Genomic DNA, 16,813 nt, shown 5'->3' on the forward strand with positions numbered 1-16,813 from the left:
ACTATAGCCTCGGGCCGACCAAAGCCTTGTGAGTGGATTTGGTAGACGGAAACTGAAAGAAGCCCGTTGTATATATGTATGTACATATATAGTTAAGTTCCAGATTCGATAATATTGCAAATATTACCGAATGTATACATCATCTCTTATAACCTCAACTTCTCGCTATGTATATATATATATATGTGTGTGTGTGTGTGTCTGTGTTTGTCCCCCCAACATCACTTGACAACCGATGCTAGTGTGTTTACGTCCCCGTAACTTAGCAGTTTGGCAAAAGAAACCGATAGAATAAGAACTAACCTTACAAAGAATAAGCCCTGAGGTCGATTTGCTCGACTAAAGGCGGTGCTCCAGCATGTGAGGTCTGGTGAACACAGAGGGTATTCAACGAAACCCCTTCATCCAATCCACCTGTTTAGAAAGATCTCATCAAGGAAGGATCTAAAATCGCAATGGTAGTATGTGGGTGCCCCATCTTGCTGAAAATAAAACTCCTCATCTTCAAAGTCTTCTCTAATGCTTGGCATGACAGACTGTTGCAGCAAGTTCAAGTAAACGGGACCAGTCATGGTAGCATCAAATAAGAATGGTTCAATTAATCCTCTTGGTGATAAAACACACCACAATGTAACTCCTGGTAAATTAACATGGTGTTCTTCCATAACATGCGGATTTTCAGATCCCCAATAGATGCAATCGTGACGGTTAATTGAATCATTTAATTTGAATCTGGCCTCTTCACTCTACACAATCTTTATTGGAAAGTGTGAATCTTCTACACATGGTGCCAAGTGCCACTCACAATACTGCACTCTTCAGCCTGGATCATAATCATTTGTAGCATGGACACATCTTGGAACGTAACCTTTTTCATTGACAATGCTTCAAAATGTGTTGGACAGGTGATTTTGTAATACCTACCTCATGAGTCGCTTGCCACATAGATTTTCTTGGATATTGGGTATACTCTTTCTTGCTTTGTGGGGGTTGTTGATGTTCCTGCTTTTCTGGAATGCTTCTTGTGGACATTTTGAACAGTTCTATCGGCTTCAAACTTATCTCTAATTCAAGTAATGGTAAGTCGTGTTGGTGGATCTGTTAGAAACTCGTTTTCACACTTCCAATAGCATTTTAGAATGAATTTCCTTTGTTCAAAGCTTAGTCTGACTGCCATCATTAATTCCAATGTTTCAATTGAGTTACAGCTGTTAAAGTGAGAATACATTTTTTGTGGAGGGACACCCTGTATATATACATACATACATATATATATATATGTTTCGTGTTTGGATTTGGTTTGCAAGCTTCCTTACTTGAGTTCATGTGTTGAAGCATATTCTGTTGTGTCTGGGGAGAGTCATTCTCTTTTTGTGCCTTATTATTTAACACACTCACCAGTAAAATTTCCACTTATTTCTTTTTTATTTTTCTAAAATTTTTCATTGTGTCTTGCAACCTTTTAAATAGTTTTCGAGTCAAAACTATATATACACAACTATATATATATATATCATCATCATCATCATCATCAACATTGTCATCATTGTTTAACATCCACCATCCATGCTGACATGTGTTGGACGATTTAACAGGAGCTGGCCAGGCAGAAAATTTCCACAGACTTCTGTGTCTGTTTTGGCATGGCTTTTACAGCTGGATGCCCTTCCTAACACCAGCCAAGAGTGGACTGAGTGTTTTTTATGTAGCACCAGCACCGGCAGGGTCACCAAGTGACTTTGCAAGCCAAAGAACTTTTGAGAAGGGAAGAGGTGATTATGTGTCAGATGACGGAAAGTTAGAGTATAGGTTTCGGATTTTTTTAGTAAATAAAATAAAATAAGTTAATTTACAGGCAAATCCTCTTCAGTAACCGAGCCTTCCAAGACTAACTTATAAATATGAGACCGATAACACGTGTCTCATCTCTATATGTTATAATTTTTTTCAAAATCCACTATGCATGCGTAGTTTCAGTTCGTTTCGGCATTCTTCATTTTCTGCCAACTGAAGTTACGCGTGCGCAGTGGATTTTGAAAAAATTACTCCATAATGTTATTGCTTTTACACCTGTTAATTAAATTTACCTGCCCATAAAAGTCAAATTTACTCAGCAAGATCAGCTAAAATTATCTATAAACCAGTGGTATATAAAGTATCCACTGACAAAATTTCAAATCTCTGTGTAAAATATTAACAAAGCTACAAGCAAATATTGTGGACACCCTTCTTCCTTCCCTTCCCACCCCTTTCCTCTCCCTTCCTCCTTTTCCCCTTCCTCCCTCCCTTCTTCTCCTTACTCCCCTTCCTCTTCTTTCTCACTTCTTCCCACCTTCCTCTCCTTCCACCCCTTCAACCCCCCTTCCTCCCCTTGTATGGTACAGCATTATTTATAATAGACCAGTGGGTCGTATGCTCTACTCCATTCTGTTTGAGCCATCAGATGAAGTTAGATAGTGATGTGGAGAGTCTTTTGTTTACATTGGAAAATGACAAAAGATGGTTGCATAGACAATTTTTCATGGTGTCTCCAGTACTACCAATGTACACATATTTCTGTGTACAAATTTCACCCAACATTTGTAAACCACATTCTTCATCATGCAGTTGTTGTTAAATCTGCGCTTGTCTATCTCTGAAGTTACATGTTCTGTTATCTTTTCCAGTTCCATGAGCAGAGTTATTACTGATGGTTACACTAGTTCTTCCTCCTGTAATTGTGTTCTCATTTTTCTTATGTATTGATTGTAATACTAATTGTGTGATGCTGTTTGGATCTATTTTTCTTAAGCTTTTATTATTCCTATCTGCAACTATTACATCGTCGTTTATTATGCTACGAAGTGCTGTTCTTCTGTATACCTCCTCTAGTCTTATTCTATTGAGTTTTGTATTATTTAGTTAGTGTATGTGGTATTCTAGATTGTGAGAGGTCACATATGCTAATTTTACATTATGCCTATTTTGTGATATTTGAAAAATTTTTGAAAATGCCCATCTAATGCTGAGAAGAATTTCTGACCTATTTTGGATTTTATTTTTTAATTTGGAATTAGATTAAACCAAATAATTTCATTCCTTATTTTTCTATTTCTGTTAATATATCTATTGGGTTAATATTTCTATCTGTCGCTGAATCTTGTTTTATCTGCTTCCAATGTTTCTTGTTATTATTTCCATCCACATTTAACAGTTCCTTTCTTTTTTTACTCCGGGTTGTTGTTTCATGGGTTCTGTTTCATATCTATCCTTTCTAGTGATAGGATTCTTTTTTCCCAATTTGCTCCCTATCATATTTACTGGGTTTTTTTTTTAGGTTCTGGTATTCTGTGGTTATTTATATTATTATCTCAGCTATTAATAATGCTCCCTGGTTATTGAGGCTTCTCTCTCCTCTTTTGTACATATACGATTCTATCCTCACATCCCATTCTAGCTAGTGCTGAGCTGTAATACTCGGCATGCATGTTGAATTTTTGTTCTATCTGTGGATAGTCTGAATATTCTGTTACTCATGCTTCTTAGGATCCTTTTCAGTATGCGTTCCGGATGGTTAGATTTGTGGTTCACATATTTTAAGCTTTCATTAATGTACATAAAAGAAATAGTGAACTTTTGCTACAGTAATGAATATTCGAAAAAAAATGAATAGGAATAACTTTTGTGACAATTTTATTCCACTTGGATGATTTGATGTTTACAAATTGTTTTGTGACTGTTTTTTTTTTTTTTCCATTCATAAAACGGGTTTTTTTATATAAAAAAAATAAGTTACTTCATTGAAAGTAATTTTGAATAATGTTTTTCTTTTGACACATTCTTTGTCCAGATGTAGGTGGGTGTCTTACGAACATACACACAAACACACAAACGCATACACAAAGAAACACTTATACATACGCACACATATACATCCACACACACATATAGCATACATACACACACAGCACACATCCATACACATACACATAACACACATTAAATACAAAAAATAAGAGAGCGGCACAATAAAAAGAAGAGAACAATACATACATACACATATACATATAGAGACACACTTACACACATACATATGTATACACACAAAAAAAACACATATATGAGTCAGTCTATGCATGTGTGCGTGTCAACATATATAGATATGTATATATATATCATCGTCATCATCATCGTTTAACGTCCGCTTTCCATGCTGGCATGGGTTGGACGGTTTGACCGGGGTCTGAGAAACCAGGAGGCTGCACCAGGCTCCAGTCTGATCTGGCAGTGTTTCTACAGCTGGATGCTCTTCCTAACGCCAACAACTCCATGAGTGTAGTGGGTGCTTTTTACATGCCACCGGCATAGGGGCCAGAGGAGGCTGGTAACGCCCACGATTGGTAGGTGCTCTTCATGTGGCACTGGTATGGGAGCCAGCCAGTCAAGGCGGCGCTGGTATCGGCCACGTTCTTCACTGCCGACGCATTGATCGGGTTCCTACAGCCGGTCTTCGTCGTCGCCTGAATCTCCGGCCCTTCCCTTCGGTGCTTCTACAACGGCGCTTAAGGTGGTTCAGTCACGCAGCCCACTGTCCAGAGGGTGAGCTAATTTGCGATGTCCTCCTCCCACCTCCACTTTCCAGCTGGCGTAAACGCAAGGGCGGGCAGCTGAAGACCTGGGCGACGACAATAAAGGAGGACCTCTCCGAACTCTCAGGTCCGCAGGTGGTCGGTCTGCGCAGATGGAACTGCGAATGGCTTGCTATCTCCAGTGACCTCGCACAGGACCATGGTTCGTGATGCCATTAGGAACAGAGAAGAAACCAGCTCAATCCGCCCTGGGTGAATGCTGTCACCCATAATGGAACAAGTACACCTCATGTGTCCATAGCTTACACTGGGTACATCTTATGGAGTTTCTACCTACACCTTTTCTACAGATCGAGCAGGGCAACCTACATAGGGGAGTGTGTGGGGTGTTCACCTTCCTACTTACTAGAACTTTGGTCTTTGCTACATTTACTCTAAAGCCTTTTCATTCTAAACCTAGCTTCCACACCCGAAATATATATATCATCATCATCATCATTTAGGGTCCATTTTCCATGCTGGCATGGGTTGGACAGTTTGACAGGAACTGACCAGCCAAAGGAGCTGCCTAGGCTCCAATTGTCTGTTTTGGTATGGTTTCTACAGCTGGATGCCCTTCCTAATGCCAACCACTTTACAAAGTGTACTGAGTGCTTTTACACAGCACCAGCGCAGGTGCACCTATGTGGCACTGGCACAGATGCACCTATGTGGCAATGGCACAGGTGCACCTATGTATCACTGGCACAGGTGCACCTATGTGACACTGACGCAGGTGCACCTACGTAGCACTGACACAGGTGCATTTATGTGACATTGGCACAGGTGCACCTAGGTGGAACTGGCACAGGTGCATTTATGTGGCACTGGCACAGGTGCATCATTGTGGAACTTGCACAGGTGCATCTATGTGGCACTCGCATAGGTGAACCTATGTGGAACTGGCACAGGTGCACCAATGTGGCACTGGCACAGGTGCACCTATGTGGAACTGGTGCAGGTGCACCTATGTAGCACTGACACAGGTGCATTTATGTGACATTGGCACAGGTGCACCTAGGTGGAACTCGCACAGGTGCACCTATTTGGACTGGCATGGGTGCATTTATGTGACATTGGCACAGGTGCACCAATGTGGCACTGGCACAGGTGCACCTATGTGGCACTGGCACAGGTGCATTTATGTAGCACTAGCACAGGAGAATCTGTGTGACACTGGCACAGGTGCACCTATGTGGCACTGGCACAGGTGCATTTATGTGACATTGACACAGGTGCACCTATGTGTCACTGGCAAAAGTGCACCTATGTTTCACATTCACGCAGGTGCATTTATGTGGCACTGGCACAGGTGCACCAATGTGGCACTGGCACTGGTGCATTGATGTGGTACTCTCGCAGGTGCATTTATGTGGCACTGGCACAGGTACAAATATTTTCATTCCTTATTTTTCTATTTCTGTTAATATATCTATTGGGTTAATATTTCTATCTGTCGCTGAATCTTGTTTTATCTGCTTCCAATGTTTCTTGTTATTATTTCCATCCACATTTAACAGTTCCTTTCTTTTTTTACTCCTGGTTGTTGTTTCATGGGTTCTGTTTCATATCTATCCTTTCTAGTGATAGGATTCTTTTTTCCCAATTTGCTTCCTATCACATTTACTGTTTTTTTTTTTTAGGTTCTAGTATTCTGTGGTTATTTATATTATTATCTCAGCTATTAATAATGCTCCCTGGTTATCGAGCCTTCTTTCTCCTCTTTTGTACATACACGATTCTATCCTCACATCCCATTCTAGCTAGTGCTGAGCTGTAATACTCGGCATGCATGTTGAATTTCTGTTCTATCTGTGGATAGTCTGAATATTCTGTTACTCATGCTTCTTAGGATCCTTTTCAGTATGCGTTCCGGATGGTTAGATTTGTGGTTCACATATTTTAAGCTTTCATTAATGTACATAAAAGAAATAGTGAACTTTTGCTACAGTAATGAATATTCGAAAAAAAATGAATAGGAATAACTTTTGTGACAATTTTATTCCACTTGGATGATTTGATGTTTACAAATTGTTTTGTGACTGGTTTTTTTTTTCCATTCATAAAACGGGTTTTTTTATATAAAAATAATAAGTTACTTCATTGAAAGTAATTTTGAATAATGTTTTTCTTTTGACACATTCTTTGTCCAGATGTAGGTGGGTGTCTTACGAACATACACACAAACACACAAACGCATACACAAAGAAACACTTATACATACGCACACATATACATCCACACACACATATAGCATACATACACACACAGCACACATCCATACACATACACATAACACACATTAAATACAAAAAATAAGAGAGCAGCACAATAAAAAGAAGAGAACAATACATACATACACATATACATATAGAGACACACTTACACACATACATATGTATACACACAAAAAACACACATATATACGAGTCAGTCTATGCATGTGTGTGTGTGCCTATGTGTGTGTGTCAACATATATATATATATATATATCATCATCATCATCATCGTTTAACGTCCGCTTTCCATGCTAGCATGGGTTGGACGGTTTGACCAGGGTCTGGGAAGTCAGGAGGCTGCACCAGGCTCCAGTCTGATCTGGTAGTGTTTCTACTGCTGGATGCCCTTCCTAATGCCAACAACTCCATGAGTGTAGTGGGTGATTTTTACGTGCCACCGGCATGGATGCCAGTCAAGGCGGCGCTGGCATCGGATAGTTTTTTTACGGGTATCACAACTACAATTTCCATTGGATTTTTATTGTAATGTTTATGTACTTCACTCAGTTAGTCTCCTCAAGCACAGCAGGTTGCCCTACGACCCAAGGTAAGCACAGCATGCCACATATATGCATCCTACAATCTACTTTTCACTCTGAGCGAGAAACCCTTTGTCACCAGTAGGGGAAGAAGCTATCTAAACTTTGCCCAGGCTATTCTTATTCTAGTGGTAACACTCTCTGAGCATCCACCCACACAACTAACTTCTCGGTTAATCTTCCTTTGATGTTTTTTTTTTCAACTTATGAATGGTTTTTTTATATAAAAAAAATAACTGAGTTCCTTCATTAAAAGTAATATTAAAAACATGTTTTTCTTTTGATACATTCTTTGTCCTACACACAAGCATGCAAACACACACACATACAAACACTCATGCATACACACACATATATATATCCACACAATTACAGAGAAGTGAATGCAAGTTGAGGCATGTCTAATTTTTTTTTAAACTGGATTTAAGTACAAAATAAAAAACGGAGTGTCACTGAAAAATGTTATCCTTTCTTTATAGATTGTTAGCATAAAGCCTGTTTAGGTTACACTGCAATCACATCTAAAATTTTCGATACAGACATACAAATCCACACACACACATATAGCACACATCCACATCCACACACATTAAATACAAAAAATAAGAGAGAGGCACAATAAAAAGAAGAGAACAATACATACACATACATGTACATATAGAGACACACTTACACACATACTTATGTATACACACACATATATACATACATGTGCATGCATATATATATATATTTACGGAGATGTACTCGCATAGCAAGTAATTTGATCTGAGATCGTGTGCTGAAACGAAAACAATTGCAGCGTGGAAGGTGTTTATGAGCCATTTAAGAAACACACAAAAGCCGTTCGATTCACTTCAACATTTAAGTTTAATTTGTCAAAATATTTTCGTTGCTAAAATCCGCGACCTGTTCACTGACAAAAATCCGTGCTGCAGCACAAGATGCAGCACGGATTTTTGTCAGTGAACAGGTCGCGGATTTTAGCAACGAAAATATTTTGACAAATTAAACTTAAATGTTGAAGTGAATCGAACGGCTTTTGTGTGTTTCTTAAATGGCTCATAAACACCTTCCACGCTGCAATTGTTATATATATATATATATACATATATATATATATATATGGGTACAGGACGTCACCAACTGCAAACAACATGAAGTAGGAAAACAAGTAAGTTGAATACACAAGCAATGAGAAAAGGGGAAAAACACACACACACATATGCATAAATGAACATATATGTACTTACACACACAGAAAACACACATATATGAGTCAGTCTATGCATGTGTTTGTATCTATGTGTGTGTACATGTGTGCGTGTGTGTGTGTGTATCAGCATATATATCATGATTACCATGATCATTTAATGTCTGTTTTTCCATGCTGGCATGGGTTGGACAGTTTGACAGGAACTGGTCAGCCAAAGGAGCTGCCATTGTCTGTTTTGGCATGGTTCCTATAGATAGATGCCCTTCCTAACATCAACCACTTTACAAAGTGTACTGGCTGCTCTTTACAGCACACCAACATGGGTGCATTTATGTGCACTGGCACAGGAGCATGTATGTGGCACTGGCACAGGTGCACCAATGTGGCACTGACCCAGTTGCATTTATGTGACACTGACGCAGGTGCATTTATGTGGCACTGGCACAGGTGCATTTATGTGGCACTGGCACAGGTGCATTTATGTGGAACTGGCACTGGTGCAGGTGCATTTATGTGACACTGGCACAGTCACAGCTGCTATGTGGCACTGGTACAGGTGCATTTATGTGACACTGGCACATTTACATTTATGTGTCACTGGCACAGGTACATTTATGTGACACTGGCACAGGTGCATCTATGTGACATTGGCACAGTTGCATTCTTTTAAGTGGTTTTCAGAACCATGCAAATGGCATTTTGGCCTTCTGCTTCCAGTTGTAACATGCAGCTCCACTCCATTGGGTAAGTGAATAAGATCCTTTCCACATCCTCAATTTAGATCTGGAGGGAGAATGTCCATAGGGTCCCAAATCAAAACTCCCACTCTCATGGTTTTACATCAAGGAGAATATTGTTTCCCTCCAAGACAACGGAGGCCAAGATCCACAAGACAATCTAATTCTGGTGGATCTCACTCTATCTTAATGTGACAGGTCTTTCTCTTTAAATAGGCTGGGTAGAGGGCTCTGTAGAGGAACTATTAGTGTGCTTCAGCAAAATGGCTTTACCTGTGAAAAGGACATTCATACTCCAAAACTGTCTTGCTCTGGTCACATGTATATCTTCCCAAATTTCTTGAGGGTCATTTTCAGCTGGATGTGTGTTGGTGCTTCTAGGCATTGAGTCTTGCTGACACACAATAATAAAGTATTGTTTTATGGTCATTGGCTCTGAAAACCTTGGCTGGGATGGCAACTCAGACTCACCTGTTCACTTTTACAAGTTGTGCCACCTGTGTCAGGTATTCTTCCTTGTTTAGGTAGAGGGAAAAATATTTCATTGATTTCACTACCATGCCCGCAAAAGATCGCCTCCCCACTGAGTAGCCCCCCCCCCCCATCATTTACTTTATTATAGTTGTTGCTTGTGTTGATGGTGTTTTGTTACAGTTGTTGTTCTCATATGTCTGTTTTTCTGTCGCTGCTAGCAATGGTGATGTTTGAGTTGAAATAAGAGATTCTTAAACGAATCATTACCTCCACCACCATTTCATACAGTTTAGTGCTCATGTTCTGCTGTGGCCATGATTTTAACTCATTAAGTCCACCAGTACTTAAATTTCTGAATATTACTTATAAATTTTTACAGATGATTGAAAATAGGTTAAAATGAAAAAAATTATTATTAAGACTCCTTTGCTTCAATTAGAAATGGAAATACTCTGTGTCCTATAAATAGGACACTGAGACAATGTGATATAGCTTATTTAATGTTCACATTTAGTGTCCTATTTATAGGACAGTGGGACTTAATGGGTTAAATATTAAAATTTACATGGTGAAATTTTTATTGCGAGAAAGATGCATCTTAGGGCCTACACTTATTGCCTGGCTTTTTTACACAATGAAGTACAGATCCTTCTTTAATGAAATATACTCCTAAAATTATATCAATCAACATATTCTCAACAAGAACAATTAACCCTTTATGAGCTGAAGCAAAGAATATCTAACACAATAATAATGATAATAATAATAATAATGTCTTGGTATAAAAGATGGGCTACAGCAAATATTCTGCTCAATACCTCAGATTTGCTTGTCAGTTGTTTGACCTTAACCAGTTGAGCATGTCCCTTAGTGGCTGACAATATGTGTATCTCTGGCCACGAGCAGAAGTAGTGGGGGAGCAGAAGTAGTGGGGGAGCATCATAGCCATGTGTTGAGAAGGATTCTTTGGGGTTGAATAATTCACATTTGGAAATATGGGTGGTTCATTCAACATCCTTAAACAATCCTTATTCAGGGACCTTTTGAGCGGGATGGGTTACTCAGCCAGAAGAAAATTCTAACTGGGCCCCACCTGCAAGGTCATGTGCTGTTTATCTTGATATAAGATCACCATCTCGCACACATATGGTTGTGATGCATGTGCCTGATGTACCCTTATCAGACGGGGAGTCATGATGGGTATACTGGGCTTCGTATATTTTACCCCAGTGTCACGTTGATGACAAGCACTGCTCTCTCACTCAATAATAATAATAATAATAGAAATAAAGGGATGATGGACTCTCTTGCTGAAGACAACATATGAGCGTTCAGCTTTTGCCAAACAACTTGTACAAAAGATTTGTTTATAGTGATCAAATGTTCATGCTGCACATAATCTCACTCCCTCCATCAAATAGATATTTACCTGAACAGGTGCCAAAGTGATTGCAGAGCAATGTGAGATGAAGTGTTTTGTTGAAGAACACAATGCACCACCCAGTCCAGTAATTGAAATCAGGATCTTGCGATTGTGAGTGCAAAACACTAACTTCTAGGTAATGATAACACCACCAACAATAATAATCCCTTCAGCTAAATGGACAAGGCCTGAAATTTTGGGGAAGGTTTAGTCAATAAATTCAACTCCAGTGTGTAACTGGCCCTTATTAACCCCAAAGGAATAAGAAGAAGGAGGAGGAGGAGGAGGAGGAGGAGGAGGAGGAGGAGGAAGAAGAAGAAGAAGAAGAAGAAGAAGGAGGAGGAGGAGGAGGAGGAGGAGGGAAGGAGGAGGAGGAGGGGAAGAAGAAGAAGGAGGAGGAGGGGAAGAAGAAGAAGGAGGAGGAGGGGAAGAAGAAGAAAGGAGGAGGAGGAGAGGAAGAAGGAGGAGGAGGAGGAGGAGGAGGGGAAGACGAAGAAGAAGAAGACAAAGAAGAAGAATAAGAAGAAGAAGAAGAAGAAGAAGAAGAAGAAGAAGAAGAACAAGAACAAGACGAAGAAGAAGACGAAGAAGAAGAAGAAGAAGAAGAAGAAGAAGAAGAAGAAGAAGGGGAAGAAGAAGGAAAAGGGGAAGGAGAAGAATAAGAAGAATATTGATGATGATCTGGGACAGGAAAGGTGGCCAGCAAGCATACAAGAAATGCAAAAGATTGTCTTAACAGGTAAATCACATGTATTGGGAAGAGCATTGTCACTGTGAATTTTCTTTCCTTTTTTTCCCCTCTTATTTTTTTTCTTCTTTGCTTTCTTTGTTTTCCTTTTTTTCTATTACATGACTTTATAAATGAACAATCTGATGTGTTTATTTTGATGGCCTACCAATGTACACAGAGAGTTTCTTTGTTCTAGGTGTTGCGAAGACACTGTAGTAGTAGTAGTAGTAGTAGTAGTAGTTGCAGCAGCAGTAGCAGTAGTAGTAGTAGTAGTAGTAGATCAAGAGAGTAGAAAGTGCCAGATAATGACTTTACAGTTCTAAATGATGAAAACAATATGAGAAGTATAAAAAAAATAGCAAAGTACCAGGACCTAGCTATTGATTTATTGAGACAATGGAAAGTGTTGGTAAAATGTATCCCAGTAGTTATAGGTGCATTGGGAAATATCCCTAAAGATCTGAACAAATGGATAGAGGAAATAGGCATAAAACCCAGTTTGGTACAAGCTCCAGAAAACTGTTATTAGGGATAGCTAGGATACTTAGGAGGGTTCTTGGCATCTAAGGTTACTTGTTGTAGCCCGATGTTAGGAATTATTCTTTTCCAACAGTCTAATCTGTTGTGTGTATGAATAATAATAATTTATATTTTAATACTGAGTTGAAATCACACCCCTGTTGTTTGTCTTCAACGATAAAAATAGCAGTTAAGTATTGACGATCGATTAAATCTACTACAACACACCCCGAATTTGGGTCACCTTGTACCTATATTTTATAAATAATAAGAGAAAAATGAGGTAATATGCGAGGTCTTTTAAAAGTGTCATAAAATGTGGGTCGCGTCCCTGACACAGCTCTAACAGAAAAAGAAAAGAAAGCGAAGTGCAAGGGAGATAATACTGCTTCGAAAATATCTTAACTTTGTTCATTTAGTAAGAGACAAAATACGTTAATCTTAACGTTTCGGGTTGAGAGGTTTTGGGAGAAAAAAACGATCAATTAATTCATTTAAGAAATTTATAAACAAATTATTAGTATTATTTCATGACTGCACCGGACCAATAATCCGGCAAGCTTAGGACCAGAAGTGTCCCGGATTTCTAGATTTTCCGGTTTTCTGAAGACAGTTTAAGTTTATACTTTGAATAAACTATGAAAAGTCAAAAGAATTCAATTGTATTTAAGAGATTCAAAATAAATACAGTTGTAAAGCAGGGTCTCTCTGGTATTTAATAAGCCGCTCAAAATTCTTAAAATACATTATATCGTATCATGTAGGTATATTATACAATTTAAAAGATGAGAATTGAATGAAAGTTGAGAACATGATTTTATTCAACAGATGCAGGTACAAATTAATTAATATACTTCTAAAGCAGTGTATGTTTAATCTTTATTAATTGACTTATTGTAAATTAATAAAGATTATTATTAGTTTATAGACTTCTTTTGCGACTTCTGGAAGATATTCATTAAATATATTTACAAATTTACAGAAATATAGCGTTATAAAATAGACTGTTTTCCGTTTTACAAAATTAAATCAGAAAATTGGACAAAACAAAACAAAACACATTTGAAAGAATTAAAAAGAACAAAAAGGGGAAAAACTATTCTTAGCACACCGTATACCAATCATCCAACTTCGCAAATAATCTATTTGATCAATATAGGGTAGAGTTTATTGGGGATCGAAAGAGTCGAAACACTTCGTTGATGGGAGTTCTTCCTCTAAAGTTGTGGTTCTCAAACGTTTTCTACTTATGGGCCCCTTTGGTTCCTATTTTATTCAGATGGACCCTTATAGCCATTTAATGATTAGAAAATCCTATCGTATTTTGTTATTGTCGCCTACTTTCAGCTAGTGCTAAATTCTCGGGGGACTGGATTGATGCCCTGCCTGTGGCCAACATTGGAGATCTTCTCAGTCTAGATGAACTGTGCACCGCCATCGCACACAGAGAGGGTACTGACGTCCATAGGAGACTGAGATATCGCTGTGGTAGGCCCCTCAATCCCACAGGTCTTCACGGTCTGTCTTACAGCCTAAATGCTGGTCGTTTCGCTCGTCACGCTGAGCTAAACCTAATCATTAAGAGGGCCATGGCTTCGATTAATATCTCCTCAGTTCTGAAGCCGGCGGGATTATCCACAAGTGGTGGAAAGAGACCAGATGGGTTAGAGGTAGGTGTCTCATCTAGGACGCCGCAGTCTGTGATTCTTTTGCTCCTTCCCACATCTTGGATGCTGCAGTAAATGAGGGGGGGGGGTCACTGCTTCCGCAGCCGAATGGAACAAAACCCCGAAGTATCGAGCCGGTAGTGTCTGAGACGTTCGGAGGGACTGGGCCACTAACCGCGAAGTTCTTGTCAGCGTTTGCTGCTCGCCTTGCAGAGGTTTTAGGAGATGCCTGTGAGGGTGCTTAACTTTCCCAACGCCTTAGTCTCGCCATCACCCGTGGGGTGAGCGGGCTGGCTCGCTTCGGTAGGTTCCGTTGAGCCTTATGGTATTCGACAAATGGAAGCACTTGATGCTTTTTTTCTTTCATCTTCTTTCCCTTTTTTTATCCCCCCTTTCCCATTTTCTTTGCCTTTCTCTGTGGAAACTTATATTATGGAAGAATTATGACTATTGTTTAGGGTTTATATTTTAATGTGGTTTTGTATTATTCATATATCATATATATACGTGTTATGTAATAAAAACTAAATGATCCAATGTTGTAAGAACATATTCTGGTCAACTCGTCTGGTGACATATGGAAGCTAAAGGAAGACTGATATAAATAATTAATTGTTGTGATTTTAACATTTAAGTATTATCAGAAACTGTATTAAAAATTTTTCTAAATATTTCGTGTATTGTAGAGGTATAATCAATTTATTGCATATAAATATTAACAACAAAACCTTGTATGAAACCCCAGCGGCCGAATGGACCTCCGTTGAGAAGCACTGGGCTGAAAGGATCTCTTGCTGTCTGCTTGGCCCGCAAGGAGTTTCCACTTTACAGAATTCCCGGATTTCTGGAAGCCGGATAATCGGTCGGTTACTGTAACGCGGCTGGTCTTGTACAAGGGAGTGAACTGTGAGTGTGTTGTTCCCCGAGCTGTTGATAAACAACAATGGCGCTACTCGGGCCCAACTTTTAATAACATTTCATTCCCCTCAACAAACTTTCATATTCCTCACATCAATACCGCTAATCCAACGCACTCACACATACACATAAAAAAACTTTGCATCCGATCTATAGTAAGTAAAAAAAAGAATACCATTTATATATATAAGTCATATATATGTGTGTGTGTATATTCCCGTTGAACTTTTAGTACAATGTTTATTTTATATAATCCCTCCTTATCCGCATGTTTGTTTTTATTCGTATTTTTTATTCTGTTTATTTATTATTTCATCAATGTATTAGTTTAACTTTCGAGTCTCCTTGTTCGAAAGCATGACTCTCACTTGAATTATTATTCTCAGGTAGAATATTCTCGTCAACAGAAAATTAGGATTGGCGCTTGTAAAAAGAAGCTGTACATTTATTTACTGTTTTTGCCCCGCCACTAATAAATTATTATTTCAGAGCAACAGCTATTTTTATAGAATCCCAGTTTTGGACATTTTTCTTCATAAAAATTATTTATTCTCTAACTTATAAAAATAACCCACAACTTCTTTATATATATTTATAAAATGATATAGCAAGATGATATGGTGATTGTTTTTCAGTTATTGAATCCCATTTTCATCTTATCGATCAAATATACTCTTACTTCTGTTTTTGTTTAATTCTTTATTATTTAAAGTGGCCACCACTTTCTAAATCCACCGCCGTTCCCATCCTCGTCACTCGCTCCATATGTTTGCAAGGAGTTAAACAAACATCAACATGTGGAGTAAAACGTTTCATTTCAAGTGTTTTTGGTTTTTTATCATTATTATTTCCTTCTCTCTTTCCCTTCTATTTTTTAAACAGAGCTACGAACTGTCAGACGCCACATCCGCCTTTTATCAAAAGTTTTGCATCTACTTCAATATTTTTGTTTTGGTTTGCTTTTGAGGACTGCACAAGGCCAACTTTGCGAAGGTGAACAAGTTATGTTAGTGACACTTATCGGCTCCACCCGCACCCATCCGCAAAAGTATGATAGGCCAAGTATATACATCAGCGGGATTTGAACTTAGAACTGAAACGGACGCAACAATATCTCTATTGATACATTCATATCGACGTTTTACTATCTCCCCGCTTTCTACTTGTTTCTTATCGGGCACCTCATAGTTTTTCGACGGACTTTCGGAATAGCTATCATTATTTCATGGAGTAGGGAAAAGAACAAGAAATTGGGTGTTTGTTTCCTTCATTATTTTACTATTCCTGTGTTTCAATGCTCCGGGAATTACGATTCTCAAAGAATTTTTTCCCAAAAAATTCAATTTTTTTTTTTCATTTTTGCTCTCTTACCCATCTCAGTTCTAATTTCTTCTTCATGGGGTAGTGGTATCTGTTCCGAAAGTCGGCCTTCCTTTCTTCTAACCAACTACAAGACCAATTCCTTTAGAGTGGGCAGGTATAATCGATCAATCAAATCGACTCCAAAATATCATCATTATTATTATCGATTTTAGATGTGATACAAATTCTATTACAGCATGGGTTGTATTCAGTAAAGCTAGGAGCCACGTTGTAACAAAGCATTTGGTTCCATATTCCACTGTTTTTTAGCATTCTGCCTATTGACTTTGATATTGTTCAAAGTTTAATTAAATCCCAGCTAATGACTTTTGAACATCATTA

The 16,813-nt window shown here is 38.6% G+C and overlaps 2 protein-coding genes across 5 annotated transcripts in view; both read left to right on the top strand.

Annotated features, from left to right (window-relative positions):
- LOC115215459 (organic cation transporter protein-like) overlaps positions 1 to 16,813 on the top strand; it is a 463,156-nt gene that overhangs the window by 57,541 nt on the left and 388,802 nt on the right. The gene's annotated exons all lie outside the window — the stretch shown is intronic.
- Positions 15,088 to 16,813, top strand: part of LOC115215609 (PAN2-PAN3 deadenylation complex catalytic subunit Pan2) — a 69,572-nt gene continuing 67,846 nt past the window's right edge. The window contains exons 1-2 of one of the 4 annotated variants that reach the window (XM_036506069.1): positions 15,088 to 15,264; positions 15,992 to 16,115. The gene's annotated coding sequence lies outside the window, so the exon portion shown is untranslated. Of the gene's footprint in view, positions 15,265 to 15,991; positions 16,116 to 16,168; positions 16,364 to 16,813 lie in introns of those variants that run through there. The other 3 variants (XM_029784831.2, XM_029784832.2, XM_036506070.1) reach the window with 3 other exon arrangements.

The sequence above is a fragment of the Octopus sinensis genome, linkage group LG9 (genome assembly GCF_006345805.1).
Source record: "Octopus sinensis linkage group LG9, ASM634580v1, whole genome shotgun sequence".
NCBI lineage: Eukaryota > Metazoa > Mollusca > Cephalopoda > Octopoda > Octopodidae > Octopus > Octopus sinensis.